Source organism: Fukomys damarensis, unplaced genomic scaffold (genome assembly GCF_012274545.1).
Source record: "Fukomys damarensis isolate Sample0158 unplaced genomic scaffold, DMR_v1.0_HiC HiC_scaffold_27, whole genome shotgun sequence".
Taxonomy (NCBI): Eukaryota; Metazoa; Chordata; class Mammalia; order Rodentia; family Bathyergidae; genus Fukomys; species Fukomys damarensis.
In genome coordinates this window covers 13,981,716-13,997,881 of record NW_022900939.1, presented here as the reverse complement: position 1 = coordinate 13,997,881, position 16,166 = coordinate 13,981,716, and the positions used below count along the sequence as shown (strand labels likewise).

General features: G+C 46.0%; 1 protein-coding gene across 2 annotated transcripts in view; it reads left to right on the top strand.

Annotated features, from left to right (window-relative positions):
- Positions 1-5,628: 5,628 nt before the first annotated feature.
- Prr5l (proline rich 5 like) overlaps positions 5,629-16,166 on the top strand; it is a 144,788-nt gene continuing 134,250 nt past the window's right edge. For both annotated transcript variants that reach the window (XM_033756538.1, XM_033756539.1), the window contains exon 1: positions 5,629-5,796. The gene's annotated coding sequence lies outside the window, so the exon portion shown is untranslated. The remainder of the gene's footprint in view (positions 5,797-16,166) is intronic.

The following is a 16,166-nucleotide window of genomic DNA, read 5'->3' as shown; positions in this document are numbered from 1 at the left end:
AAGACGCCTCCCGGGGAGCGCGATCACGTGGCTCCAGCCGTCTGCGCTAGGCATTCCGGGGTCTGTAGTCCTTCAGGGTGGCAGGAGTGGGTTCGCCAGCGACACTGTGGACCTGAAAGGACTCAAGGTGGGCTCTGTGGCTAGAGGTCTAAACCCGGCTACGCGAGGACCGAGATTCCGGGAGGACGCAGGCAGAGGATGGTTTTCAGGGGATCAAATTGACTTGGTTTATCTACCTACATGGTTAAGAAAGCCAGTTTTCCCTTGACCCGTGTGCTGGGCAGGCTGATTTGGGGAATGTACCCGCGGTGTTGTTAGGCGCCTTGGAAGCCTTGCTGTTTAGAAGTAATACGTGTACCTGGAGACTTGGAATTACAAGACTATGCATACTAGAATTCTTGGAATTTACACTCACACCATTTCAAAAAATGTAAAATGTAGAATTTGCGTGTATAATTTCCACTATATAAGAGCTGGTATGATTATTAGATTTATCCAGATGGGGACACTGAATCATTTCGACTCTTTAGTATGCATCTTGTAGTCCCAGGGGAGATGTCGTTTGAGAGTCGGTGAGGAAGTTTTTGGAATAGGGGCCAATAAGGGAAGCTGTCTAGGGTCTTGTAATGTCCATGGCAGGGGTGGGATGGGAGGTAGTTCATAGGAATTATTTCATCCGTTTCTTCAACAAGATAATTATAAAAATCTAATGAATGATTTTGAGTCGTCGGTAATGGACTCCGATTTGCCCAGTGCCCAGAGGTCCTACTTCAAAACAAACTGAAATTGTGAAGTCCTATGATAACAACCATCTCCTCTGCCCCCCAAATCCCCTACCTTTGCCATTTATTTGATCCACCTTCACTGTTTTGTTGGTTCTCTTTCTCCACCCCCCCCACCTTCCTGAGTAAAATCTGTTAGACAACAGGTTCTGACAAAAAGAAAATGTCTAATTGTGAAATTCCAAAAACAGGTAAGACGCTGAGGATGTTTGTTTCTCTGTTTCCTTTTCTTCCTTTTACCGTTTTCTGAGGGGATATTGCTTTTTGTTTGTTTGCTTTTTGTTTTTTGTTTATTTCCGAGGGGATATTGTTAAGGCCCAGGAACAGAAACCAAGTTGACTATGGAAGAAACCCTGTGAGGAGGAGAACACTTTGAGAACCACTTTGTTACAGAGTCCTGATTCCAGCTCTCATTCTTGGCTGCTCCCTTTTTTGTAAGAATCCTCGTGGCCTAATTGTTGCTTGCAGCCATGGCACTGCAAGGTGTAAGCTTAATTCCTGCTCCACAGAGCAGTTCACAATACCCTAGGGGAATAGAACGTTTATGAAATAAACAACATTTAAAAAGTGGTTAGATTTAAGATTGATTTCAGTGGCCTTCATTATTTCTAAGTCTCTTCCTTGTCTTCTGGGATACAGATGGAGAGTGTGGTCTCCAGGCTCCAAGACGCTTCCCCCAATGGGCAGCCTCCCTGTGGAGGCACAGTACTGTATCATGGACAGAGGCAGTAACACAGGGACTGCAGAATTCAACCTACGCTCGAGTCCTCGTTCTATATATTGACTGTAGCATCAATAAATCCTTGAATGTTTTTGAGACTGTTTCTACATCTGTATGATGCTGAGGAAGCCTCCTTTGGAAAGCAAAGCTGAGTGCCAGACTCTGCCCCAGTGGGAGGATACCCAGCCATCCTTGCCCTTAGGGGCAGGTGTGGGATCTTTGGGTTCCAAGCAGTGGTGGGTGGCTTGGCATCATGTCTTCTTATTTTGGTCAGATAGCCCTGGTTGCCAGGGCCTGGTTGCATTTAAAAGTTTGTTTCAGCTTTTCCCAAACCATGTGCACTGTGATAGGAATGAACAGTACAGAACAAAATGTCAGTGTCCATGTCCATAATTTGGTCCCTTCGCCTAGTTTTGCTGGATCCAGTCTGATTTCTATCCTATTTTCAATGTAGGAATCAGTGCTTACCTTCACTTATTTAATAAGCTTGCTATATGCCATGTTCCATGTCATCCTATGTTATAGTTATATATTATATTGAACATATCTGGGCACATGTATGCATATATTCTGCTATTATTCTCCCACCATATGCATTTTTTGTGGTGGTACTAGGGATTGAACCCAGGGCCACTTCACTGAACAACAAACATCCCAGCCCTTTAAAAATATATATATTAAAATTTTGAGACAGGGTCTCACTAAGTTACTAAGTTGCCAGACTGGGCTCAGACTTTGGATTCTCTTGCCTCAGCCTCCTGGAGTGCAAGGGTTACATATGTGTGTCACCACACAGGTCTTATTTTCCCCACTTTCAACACTGGGAAACTGAGACATAGAGAAGTTCAGTAACTTGCCTGAGGTCACACAGCTAAGTAGAGGCAAAGCACAGACTCGAACTTGGGCAGTCTGGCTCCAGATGCTGTGCTACCTTCCTGAGTAAAATCTGGCTCAAATAAAACCGGTTCTGACAAAAAGAAAAGCTGCAGTGTCTCCTTGTCTTCCCATTGCTGAAAACTTGTGTATCCTCTGGATGTCTCACTACCTTCCTCAGTGGGCAAGAAGAAGCTAAAAGCATTGCTGGACAATCAACCCAGAGACCATATGACAAGTGGAAGGGCCTTAGAAGAAAATTCAGACTGAGTTCCTGGCCCTTATGTGCTCCCAGCAAGTTTTCCACCTTTCTGAATCTCGATTTCCTCGTCTGTATAATGGGAACATCAATGATAAAGATACATTTTGGCCATTAGAGGGAGCTCAAGGGGAATTTATGGGGAAGGATTGTCTGGATATTCGCTGCCATCCCTTGGGCAGAGTTTTCCTGTATGGGAAAGGGTGGCCCTGGGAGGAGCGGCTGTCCTGGCTCGCCCAGCAATTAGGGATTTTCCAGGACACGGGATTCTCAGGGCTCACACTGAGGCAGTGCTGGTGAAGCCAGGCCAGGTCACCCTAGCAGGATCCCTGAGTCCTTGAGGGAAACCATCCTTTGGGAGCACTGGTGCGATCTCCTGAATGCTTCAAAGAGAAAAATGGAAACAGCGCTTTTATAGATAAGGGGGCGGGGGGAGAGAGAAGAGAAACAGGAAAAAAAACAAAGAAAGATACATCATGTACAAGTACAACTTCCCTATGGTGGATGTTATCATTATGTAATCTAAAATGTACCAGTAAAATAAAATAAATAAGTGAAGAAATAAAGGAAGGAAAGAAAGCGTTTCCTCACCATTGCCACAATCAATTGTAGAACATGTTCATCACTTCTGGAAAAAAACCCATACCCTGTACCACTCTACCTCTGCTAACCCAACAACTGGCCCCGTTGTGCCCAGCCCTAGGTGGCCACCAAGCTACTTTCTTTTGCTAGAGATTTGCCTGCTCTCAATATTTCATACGCGTGGAACTGTATGATATGGGATCTTTGCATTTATTTCTTCCACTTAGCATTTTTTGAGGCTCATCCATGTCGTGGGAGGTTTCAGTACCTCACTGCTACTGTTTTCCTGAATAGTGTTTGTTGTATGGGTTCACTGCATTTTGTTTATCTGTGCGCCAGTTGATAGATATTTGGGTCGTTTCTGCCTTTTGGTTAGTATGAGTAACACTGTTACGGACGAGGTGTACAGGTCTTTGTGTAAACAGACAGCTGCCTTCTCTTCCCAGGAAGAAAATTTCTGGGTCACGTGGTAAGTCTTTTGGGGGGAATTGTCAGGTGGTGCTCCGGAGAGATTGCATCTCTTTGCATTCTCATTAGCAGTCTAGGAGGATCGCGTTTTTCACACATCCTCCCCAGTATGTGTCATTATCTGTCTTCCTAATCAAAGCCATCCTGCTGGGTTGTTCCTTGTAAGCAATCTTGTTTGGAAGTCACCTTGCATCGTAAGTACATTTTGTGTTCATCTGAACTGATGGAGATGGAGACAGCCCGAGCCCCCTTCTCCCCTTTAGCTCTCTGCGTCCTGCTAAGTCCTGGCTGCCTTCTCTATGAGGAGAAGAATGACTGCAGGAGACAGCTTAGGCCGAGTGGTTGTGGTATTTTAGGGAGAGCTTCCCCACCCCCGTTTCCCTGGTTTCCCTTTTCCTTAACCCCATCCATGGACTGAGGTGAGGGTAGGCTGCAAGAGGAAGAGGCTGTTCAGTCTTTTGTGTCTCCTGTGACACCGAAGAATAAGGTCATGAATGCTCTTCATTAAGCTCTGCTTTCATACCGTAATTACCTCCATGGGGCCCTCCGTCATCATTTCAGGGGTTAGGATTCCATCGTACACATTTGGGAAGAGGGAAGAAAACCCTTGGACCTAGCACTTGAACACTGCAGACGAGCTGGGGACCAAAGCCCTAAGTCTTACCAGAGTTGCACTGACTGGAAATGCCAGGTTTCGTACCAGGCATCCCAGTCTGCATGATTTGGGTCTTACTCTACATGAGCGATGTCATCTTTGTTCTACCATGTTGCAAAATTTGGAGAATTGATGTAAACAATCTAGACTTCCCATTTTTCTTAAAAAGTTGGCCAGCTCAGCCATCCTGGTCTCATTTCTCCATATAGTTGAGGGCTGGAACTGAGGCCCGGATGTCCTTGAAGATTGGTATGGCCTCTCCAAATCTCTCCACTACTCTTTCTAGTGAGTTTTCCTCACATGTTTGTCCCCTGCCTCATCCATGAGAGTATCTGTTAATGCCCAACTCCCCTTGGGGACCTATGGGAATATAATTGAGCTATTTTAGGCAACAGAACTGAACGTGGGTCCCCAGGATCCTGAGATTTCAGCCACCTCCCTTCCATCTCCTTGTGAATTTTAGCAAGCTGTAGATATAAGGTAGGTATCTACTTTGAGATTCACGGTTTTTGTTTGCTTTTTATGAGCTGGGAACTATTCTAAGAGTTTTGTGTGTATTAACTCATTTAATCCTCATAGTAACCCAGTATGAATCCCAGTTTCCAAATGGGACTAAGGCTCAGAGAAAAATTGTACTCACGATCCATGGGAAATAATGCCAGAGCCAGATTTTAAGGGCCGGAGCACATACATTCATTTTGCAAGCAGCGTTGGGCCTGTTATGGGGGTTCAATGGGTGTGAGCTACATTAATAATCTGGATTCACCAGTTGCTACTAACTTGCTCAAGACTTGGATTCACTGAGCCATGTGAGTCATCAAAAAGCCAGAAGTTGGGGTTGATGGCACGTGTATGTGGGAAATGAAGTCAACGATCCTCCTCGGCTTTGGCATGTGCTGAATCTCTGAAAGCTGGTGGAAGAACGTGAGAGGGATTTACTGTGTGTAGAAGAATGGCCCGTAGGCAGCTGGTCACTCCTGAGGGGATGACCTCTGTCCCCCCACTACAGATCACTGTGGGCTGCATATCCCAATCTCCTCTCTCAGCTCTGATTTGCCTGGTTGCTCTGACTCGAGAAGCCCAGAGCACATCAAACTCAGGAAGGCACTGTGCCCTCATTTTTCGTTCCCTGTCCCCAGGAGTAACACAGAAGCAGCTCGTAACACAACAGCATTGTCCTCGTACACACAGGCACCCTTTGTTTCCCCAGTGCATGGAGCAGTGGCTGGAACAATGGCCTTGAACCGCATTTTACCCTCCTTTCTCCAATGTTGCACTTGTTTTTCTGTCCTGGAATTGGCTAAACAATGATTTCCTGCGGAGGAATCAATGTTTCCTATTTTCCATTTGTCTCCAGGTCAGTGAGTGGTGAACCGCGGCCCGGAGAGAGCTGGGTTGGTGGAAATGTCATCTTCGAAGGAGGCTGGAAAACCATCGTTCTTCTGTTACTTACAAGGTAGGATTTGCCTGGAGGAAAGAACCAGTCTAGGTAATAAAAGAGAAAGGCTGAGAGCTGGTGGTGAGGGGCACTGCAGGAGATGGCCAAGGTCCGGCCCAAGGAAGATGGGTTTCTAAAGACACCCTACTTGCTTGAGAGCCATAGTCTGCTGGTAAACAAAGAAACAAGCAAAATCAACTAGGTCAAGTTTGGCAGCCTCCCCATTAGGGAACCAGAGCTGCCCTCACTGTCCACATCTGAGATTTCAGTCAACCCTGGATAGAAAAAAGTTGCATCTGTACTGAATACATACAGATGTCTCAGCTTGCCCTTACTTTCTAAACGCTACAGTGTAACACCTATTGACACAGCATTTACGTTGTATTAGGTATTATAAATAATTTAGAGATGATTTAAAGTACAAGAGATGATGTGCATGGGTTATATGCAAATACTATGCCATTTTTAGGACAAAGGACTCGATCACCCTCAGATTCTGGTATCCACTGGGGTCCTGGGATGACTCGACTCTGTCTGCTTGTTTTCTCTTCAGTGCCTTTGATAACTTCGTGTGATCAGAATCTTCAGGGTCGTGTAGGCTTATTGAAGTGACTACTTCCTAAAAACAGCTGCACCATTCCGCTCTTACTATGTGAATTCTATACGTACACAAACTTCTACACTAGCTCACTACATGAGCGGCAATGACAGCAAACATTTGTGCAGTGTGCCTATTTTCTTGCTCAATTCAAACCCAGGCAATCTGCTTCTAGGACGCCTGCTTTTTGTCACCATGTCCCTTATATAATCTTCTTTACGACCTTGTGCTAGTAAACCAACGTCATTTTAAGGTTTTACTCTGCGAGGCAGTGAAGTCTAGGAATGACTGGGTGTACTGAGCCCTTTGCCCTGTGGCAGACAGTGTTCTAAAGTTTACATTTATTTCCTCCTCTGTTATACGTAATAACTCAGGAGGTGAATATTTCATTACGCTTATTTTATAGATGCGGAAATGGAAGTGCAGAGAATTTCAGTGAGTCAGTTACTCAGTAGTGAAACGACAGAACTAGGTTTGAGCTCGGTTTCCTTCGGAGCAGTGTGGGACTGAAAGGCGGCGAGTTAGCTTCTTTTTCTGAGTCCTGGGCTTTGGAGGGTGACATCCAGTCCTTGGCTTTGTGGAACACCTGAACACTGAGCTGTCAGCTCAAGGAATGCAGTGCCTGTTACACGATTAGTCTGCTGTCACTGGCTTTTGGCTTGTAGTGGAACTGCTCAGTGGCGACAGTGTAGGCATTCACAAAAGTAATAATTGCTCAGTGAATGGTGTCTTGCTTGGCTAGAGACTGGGCACACATGTAAGAGGACTTACACAGGACGGCGTGCGTCTGTTATATGGAATCCTCCTCCAATTGCATATTCATGGGGGATATTTAAGAAACCAACTTTACTTTTGCTCATGGCTGTCCTTATACACACCCACTCCCCACACACCTTGTGGAGCCTCACTTTCCCCTTTGCTTGAGATGAAAATGAAGGCAGATCTGTGACCCTTCTGGCTGAGCTTCAGGAATCAAAAGTGACCTTCTTCTGTCTAGATTGAACACTCTCAGGTCAACAGCTGATAGATCCAGGCCTCTGGGCGTAACCAGATTTAAAAACTTTGTGTTTTAGGAAGACTTAGGAAAGGGGAGCCTGCTGCTGGGGAAGAGGGCTGGGGTTGGTATCTGACTGCAGCCTTGTGCTCTCTTTTTTCTCTCCTCTGGCTCACTGAGGATTCTGAGCGCTGGTGAGGAGAGGAGGCAAGAGAGGATCCAAAAGTTCCTGTATGGTTAATTCTGTAGCATGTTAGTCAGCTTTCTGTTGCTATGACAAAATACCCGAAAAAATCATCTTTTAAGGAGGGAAAGTTTATTTTGGCTCATGACTTGGACAGAGAGACTCCCAGGCTTTAATCTGTTATTCATTAAAAGCATTATTTTTGCTTATTTGTATTTTGAGACAGAGTTTCGCTGTGTATCCCAGGCTGGCCTTGAACTCATGGTGATCCTCCTGCCTCAGTCTCCCAAGTGCTGAGATCACAAGCATGTGCCACCATGTCCAGAGAGCATGATTTACTTTTTTCTCCTCCTGAGGCAGTCAGGGACTTAAAACCCACTTTTGCAAAAACACACACATACAAAAACAAACTAACAAACATAAAACACAGCAAACCAGCCAAGCAACCAACCAATCAAACAAACAAATAAAAAATGACTGTCACTGACACCCTTCGGGAAATTAAAAGGAGAACAGAGCTTCACCTTCATGTTAAACTGTTTTCTTTTTCCCTTTCAATCTCTGGGTCCTATCCCTGCTTGCTCTACATATGGACATGACAGCCATTTAGGGAGTGCCCATCTAAAAGCTGGCATACAGGGTTGATTAGTCCTAAAGTTACACAACATCTCATTTCCCTTCAAGACTGAGGACACCAAGATAAGCTCTACAGGGATATTTCAGTACCAATGAGTGCCCAGAGGTCTCCTAAACCTCCACTCGCCTTGGATTCCCAACACGTCTCACAAAACTGAGACTTCCCTGAGTGGAAATAATCATCTCATGGAGACTGAATTGCCCTTCCAGCAATAAAGGCTTCTCTTTAGCCATCGTGCAAAACCAGAACTGAGATAATGATCAACCAGCTCCCAGCCCACCCAGGTTCTCTATAAAACTGGCCCCTGTCTTTGTTAATGGGCCAGCCTGATCCTCCCCTGTGGCTCTTCAAACTGAAATCCCTTCCTGATTTTTTTGTTTCTCTCTCTCTCTCTCTCTTTCTCTCTCTCTCTCTCTCTCTCTCTCTCTTGTTCCTGGAGATCACCCAGGGCCTTTACACTGAATTACATCCCTAACTCTTTAAAAATTTTAAATATTGAGAGAAGTTCTCACTAAGTCACCAAGTTGCCAGATTTGGCTGGAGCTTGCAATCCTCCTACCTCAGCCACCTAGAGAACTGGGATTACAGGCATGTACCACCATGCCTGGCTCCATCTCCTCTTACTTCCTAATTCTGCCTATACCATGTCATTGAGATGTCCCGAAATCCTTTTTGGCAGTGAAATGTCAAGAGATCCCCCAGGCCAAGTGGAGGTCCCTATCTTCTCCTCAGGGGGACCTCCTTGAACCCTGTCCAGTGACAGTTTCAAAGATTTCAGTCCGTGGTCAATTGGCCCTGCTCCTTTTGAGCCTGTGGTGAGGCAGTAGCACATGGTGGCAGAGCTGTGTGGTAGAAGAAACTTGTTCACCTCATGGAGGCTGGAAGTGGGGGGCAGGAGGAGAAGAAAAAGGAGAAGGGGGAGGGGGAGAGGAAGCAGCCACTAAGGTACCCTAATAGTGCCTCAGGCTCTCAACTAAGCTTTTGGCACAAGGCCTTTGAGGGACATTTAAATTCAAACTGTAACATATGGTAATCTAGCATCCCACTGGCTGGGCCTGGTACATTTTAAAGCCCCAAATTTCATCACTTGGCACAACTGTGTGGATACCTCAGAGAGCACCCACCTTCCTTGCCTTTGCAGATCTCTGAACTGTCCACCCCTGGAAGCGGCTTGCCTGAGGCCTGACATCCAAGTGCTGGGGGGGATACTTGTGTTCTTCTGGGGTCACTCTTGGAGGTCCGGGAATGAGCCAAAAGGAATGGGAACGTGTCTGTTACTCTCTCCAAAATTCTGGTACGCTCCCAGCTTCCCTTGTGGGCTGGAGGGTTAGAGGAAGAGGAGAGCAGTTTCAAGAAAACCCTTTCATTCTCAAACCTTGCATGATGGAATCACAACTGGCTTGGGAGTGTGTCACCCACTCGGCCCCAGGTGAGATTGAAGTAGCTTTTACATCCGGCTGCACCAACAGCACCTCATTTAGTTTTCATAAAGAACCTCCAGAGAAAGATACTATTATTCACAGGTGGGAGACGAACTTGGAGCTGAGACAGGTTAGACAATTCACTCAAGGCAGAGTTCACCACTCATTGTGAGCGGGGGCGTGGGGTTTCCAGCTTGAAATCACTGTGCCCCATGCTTCTCTGGGCCTTCACCACCCAGGATTCTTTGGACTTTTGCCTTTGGAGTTTGGTCTGTGCTTGTATCAAAGTCCTCCTTAAAGGAAAGTTGCAAAGGCACTGAAGGTCAGCCCTGCAGGCTCCAGTTGTAGCAGGGGTTGGGGACAGGGTGACAAGTGTGTCAGGAGCTTTCTCAGGTAGAGTGAGATGAGATCTCTGCACCAACAAGACATCTTTCACTGCTTGAAAACGCTCCTCCTCCCAGTGTAATTTAATCAGTGAAATAGCGGCGTAGAAGAAGTGGAGCATCTTTTTCTGTAGAAGGATACAAAAATGGTATCGTGCTCTTTGAATCCTGTCTCCTACCTGGGTGTGGTGGCGCGCACTGGCAACCCTGGGAGCTGAGACAGGAGGATCACAAGTTCAAGGCCAACCTAGGCAATTTAACAACTTAGTGAGACCCTGTCTCAAAATAGAAAAATGGGTCAGAGAGGTAAGGAAAAAGGCCCGGGATTCAATTCCCCATACTGCCAAAACCTGTTTACATTTTCAATTATTTTTTAAAATAAAAAGACCAGGCCTTCCATTGCCCCTTCTTCCCTATGAAAGGCCGGACCACAGATGGCCGCATGCAGAGCTGAGTCAGGGGCTTGTGTGTCAGGCTGGGCTAGAGCTGGGCCCAGGGAACAAGGCTGGGGAGGGCTAGGGCTGTAGCTCCCAGGGAGAGAGAAGAGATGATATTTCTGTTCACTCACCCAGAGATTATTTAACAAAATCCTCTGGTCCCCAAGGTCTCTGTGGCACTTTGCCAGGAAGGGGCAGGACACTGAAGTCACCCCGCAAAGGGTAGCTGGAGCTTCTCTCCAGGTTCTCAGAGGCCGATGAGACATCAGAAGGAGGGGTCTTGGCTGCAATGAGGAGGGGTGTGGGGAGTATGGTGGGCATGGTTTTGAGCTGCTCCAGTGCAGGCCAGGAGTCCGGAAAAGGAGTCAGGAGAGGGAGAAAGAAGAAGGTCGAAGTTGCAGGATTAGTGCTTGCGGCTAGACATATAGGCTGGACCCAGGTGGAAACACAGAGTGGTTTTAAGCAGAGGTGATCAGAGAGGGCTTGCCTTTTAACTTGGAAACTGTGAGGCAAGGCAGGGACATGATGGCCTGTAGGAGGTGTCAAGGCCCAGGGGTGGGCCAGGAGGCACAGGGGCAGAAACAAAGCCAAGGGGTACAGCTGGAGATTATGTGGGTATTGGTATGGTTTAGATAAAAAATACTCTCATTTTGGAAGGGAATTGGACGGATCATGGGGACACTATTAGATTGTGCTGTTAGGAGGTGGGCTTGGCTGAGCAGGTAGAAGAGATGGTTCACTAGAGGCTGACCTGGACGGCTACGTCTCTCTCGCTGGCTCCTCCCTTCTGTCACTGTTTCCTGACCGCCATGGTGGAAGCATCTTTGCTCCGTCAGACCCTTCCACTGTACCATTTTTGCTTTGTGGCTGGCTGATCTTATGTGGACCGAGCTCTCTGAATCTGTGAGCCAAAATAAACCTCTCCTCTTCTGACTTGTGGGTGTCAATTATTGTATCCTAGCAACAAGGAAAGAGACTACTAAGTCAGGTGTCTTGTGGGGTCAGCAGAGATAGGGCTTCGGAATGCCCCTCGCTAGAAGCAGTGAGACACAGAACTTATTCCTTCTTTCAGTAGATTTCTAGGGCCTCCCAGCAGCTGAGTGCTGAGCTTGGACTGCCAAGGGGATACACTGCATTCCTCACAGAACACAAAGCCCAAGGAGGGATCTGGTGAATAAGAGAACAATTCAAGTGTGATGTAGCAAAAAGACTAATAGGAAATTGGAAAGTCACTGGGGAAATGTGAATAAAAACCAAGTTCTTGGTGAAATTAAGTTACGGTTTTTTGAAGTCTAATAATAGTCTTGCATTTTAGATGAGAGAGTGTCCCTCAGCTTTATTCTTTTGGGGGAGATGTATACGGAAATATTTAGAAGGGAAATATTATGATGTTTGTAATTTACTTGGAAACAAAAAATAGGGAGGGGGGACAAATGTAACAAAACATCAACAATTGCTGGGAGTATCTGGGAGTTCATGGAACTATCTTAGCACCTTTTTGGCTTTTCTGCACGAAATATTTTGTAACTAAAACCTTAAACATTCAAAGTAGCAAGGGTATGGATAGAATGAGGAATATTGTGGGAATGCAGAGGAGGTCCCCTAAATGGCATTGCAGGGTGATGGCATTTTTGGAAATACCGTCTAAGACTAGAGAGCTGGGAGGCCGATCGATGGATGAGGCGTGTGGAGGAACTCTGGGGACAATGTTCCAGGCAGAGGACACAGGGTGTGTGCAGGCCTGGCGGCCCTTCAGGCCAGAGGAACAAAGACATTTACTGTGAGTGTGGAACAGGAGGCGGGTGCTTTGGGCTTTGTGGAGGGGGTCGGGGAGCTTGGGCTTGGTCCTCAGCGTAGCGTAAGGAGGGGTCACATTTCAGAAAGGGACTCACTCACCCATATTGGGGTGTTAGGGTCTGCAGCCTCTGTTCTAAGCACTGCACCTATAGTGCTCAGTAATCCTTGCTGTGCTCCACCAGCTGAGCACAGATTCGCCTCTCTGTTTTAGAGATCAGTGAGCCGAGGCACAGGAGGATTGAGCCACCTGCCTGAGATCACGGATCTGCAGGAGGCAGGATTTGATGCCAGGCTCCTTGGCTCCAGGGATCCCGTGCTCTCCTAACCGCTAGACCACACTGCCTCTCAAGCCCAGTCTTCTCTCTATGTGACAGATAAAGGATTGGCAGAAGGCCCGGGGGTGGGAAGGCTGCTTTAAGAAGCAGCTGTACAGGTGCAGGCCGTGGTGAAGAAGACCTGAAGGAAAGCAACGACAGTGAAGGCAGAGAAAAGCTGGAGGGGACAGAGAGGCATTTAAGAGTGATAGCATAGGTCTTGAGGGTTGCATGGGGGATGTCAATCCATACCCTTCTGGATGGTAGGCTCAGCTTCCTCCTGGCATGAGAAATGGGACAGAGTAAACAAATGTTGAGGTCATCCTTTTCATAAAAGGATGGGGACGGTACTAGGAGACCCTATTCTCCTCTTCAACCATGGGGACATCCAACTCATGTTTCTCTTGTCCTGGCTTTTGCAAACCATCATTCAGGGTACAACTTGTCATTTTCTCTGTTTGCAAGGTAGGCACTTTTTTTTTTTTTTGGTACTGGGATCGAACTCTGGTCCTTATGCTTACAAGGTAGGCGGCGGAACCACTGAGCTAAATCCCCGGCCCACATTTTCTCTGTTTGAATCTTGTAATCTGCAACTGTCATAATATGTAGGTCATTTCTGTACCCCCAGTAGACTGGGAAAACAGGCCAAGAACAGCCCTTCAATCTCCCCTATTTGCTTCCTACCCCTCCCTGTGAACCTTTAGCCTTGAATGATGCGACCATACCCTTGTGTATGTTTCGTCAGAAGCCCTTGATCCTTGGGCCTCTTCAGAGGGCTTAACCGGGATGAAAAAATAAACACATATTGAAAAACGATGGAAAGAAAATAAATGGCTGTGTCTTCTAAAGCTTATTGATTTTTAAGATCTTCTCAGGCATGAAAACAAGATTCATCGCTGGTGTCTTGAGATTGGATTCCTGTTACTGGGAAGAGTGGTTTATTGACCAGTGGGGAGCCCAGAGTGCAGGAGGGAGTCTGTCTGCCCCTCCAGGTAATCAGCCCCCAGAGATGGAGATCAGCTTCGAGAGACTATACCCACTTGAAATGTGGGACAGTGCCAACCTGGAGAATCCGTGCAGTGTCCTTGGAAAACCATCGAGGCCACTTTTCAGTTGTACACCAACTCCCTGGGGGCTTCCTTTTCTTCTCTAACAGTGTTGCAGCAACTTCCTTGTACACTTACTGTTGTACACAAAAGTCTGTACACTTACCAAGCAATGGTGGGAGGTGATCTTCTTTGTGCCTCAGTTTCCTTATTTGTACAGCCAAAGTGAGTAAATACCTCTTCTCTGTAGCCAACAGGGAAATGCAAATCAAAATCGCGGCAGCATAGCCCCTTACACCCACTAGCATGGTACAGTAAAAAATAAAGCAGGTAATAAATGCTGATGAGGATGTGGAGAAGTTGGAAACCTTGTACACTGTTTGCAGAAATTTCAAATGGTGCTGCCCCTTTGGGCAAGTGTCTGGCAGCTCCTCGAAGGGTGAAGCGCGGAGTTGTGATTTAACCACAACCAATGCTACTCCTAGGTGTAGTCCAAGAGAAATGCAGATAGATGTCCACACAAAAATATGGTGTGAAAGCTTCATGGCAGCCTTATTTTTCCTAGATGAGAAATGGAAAAAGTCAAAACGTCCATGAGCTAATGAATGGATGAATTAAATGCAGGAAACACATACAATGGAACATTAGTCAGCATTAAAGAGGTAGGAATTATTGATAAATGCTCCTGCTTGGATGAACTTTGAAAACATCATGCTAAGTGAAGGTAGCTAGTCAGAAAAGACCATTTATTGCACTGTATGTGTCCATTTATATGAAATGCCCCAAATAGGAAATTTTACAAAGACAGAAAGTCAATAAACAGTTGTCAAAGACTTGGGTGGAAAGCAGAAAACAGGGAGTGACTGCTAATGGGTACAAGATTTCTTTAGAGGCTGAGAAAAAATGTTCTTAAATTAACTGCGGCAACAACTGGCCATATCTAAGAACTTAGTTAAAACATTGAATTGTGTACCTTAGATGACTGTATTTTATGGTAGGTGCTGTGGTCTGAGTGCCATTCTTCATATGTGAACTCTAACCATGGTGTTAGGAAGTGGGTCTTGGGGAGGTGATTGGTTCATAAGGGAAGAGCCTTTGTGAATGGGTTTAGTGCCCTCTAAAAGAAGCTCTGCTGAGTTCCAGTGAGTTCTCTTGTTCCTTCTACCGAGTGCGGACACAGCATGGAGGCCCCATCCATGGACCAGAAAGTGAATCCTCACCAGACACTGAATCTGCCAGATCTTTGATCTAAGACTTCTTAACTTCCAGAACTATAGTAACTTTCTGTGGTGTATAAGCCAATCAGCTCATGGTATTTTGTTGTACTGTGTCTTCCTGAAAATAAGAACTAGCTGGAAAATAATCATCCTTGAAAACTAGAGATCAAAACTACCAGCCCCAGTCAGTGCCTTACCTGTCTTACCAATTAGCCACAGAGCAAGAAAACAGTTATGACAGGTATGGGAATGTGTCCTATTTAATACATTTTAAAAATAATTAAACTGTCACTGTATTTTTTGTCACACTTTGTATTTTCCCCTTGGGGCTCCTGCCCCTCACAGACTTGAAAGGGGTAAGTTTGGAGACTCCTTACTTAGTATTAAGCACTAAGAAAAGACATTGACCCTTCTTGTTGTGAGGGGTTTATTGTAAATTTCTAAAAGAAACAGCCAGGGGGCGACAAAACTAAACATGGAGGAAGGGCAGCTGTTGCCCTGGGAGTGTTTTCTTGCTAAAAGGTGCCAAAAGTCCCTGTACTAAAAGTTGGACCTGTGAGTCATTGCACCCTGACCAGCTGCCAGACCCTATAAGTTTGCAAATGCTTCCTGAGCACCACCATTTGCTCCTCATGACAATTCTGTGACAATTGGTACTGGCACAAAAATGGTGTTAAAGAAAGTAAGTGATTTACTCAAAGGAGTAGAGGTAGTAAGTGACAGAGGTGGCTTTTACAAAGATGCCTTTAACTGCAAGTCAAGTGATGAGAGGGAGGATATTCTGTTGTTTGATTTAAAAGTGAGAACATGGTTAGGGAGAACTTCAGGAGCCCAACAGTGTCCCGAGGTTGCCTGTTCCTTGCATTTGCCTGCTCAGCCATCTTTCTGTTGCTTTCATCCTGAGACAGTAACAGGGCTCTGGCCTGACAACAAGATGTAGCAAAGTTCAGGGGTGAAGTGTGGGCCATTTCTTCCTAGGGCTTCCTCTCTGGAGAGAGAAAACTGTCTGTAGAAGTCCCTCCTCCTTGGTCCAGCAGACTTTTCCCCCACAGGCACACAGTGCATCTCAGTGGCCCATTCTAGGTCACTTGGCAACTTTGCAACCAGTATGATGAAGGGACTGAATTAGCGCTAGGCCAATTAGATCTGTCCCTGAAGTTTATGTTGGATTTTTTTTTAATCCATGGGGATTAGCTCAGGGGTTCCACTGCCTGCATTATAAGCTCAAGGACTGGAGTTCGATCCCCCCAAAAAAATGTGATCCATAATTTATTCATAGAAAAGCAATTCACACACTTGCTTGATAAGGGCCACTGTGATACGGAAATGGGAGTGGCTTCCTTTTTTTTTTTTTTTTTTT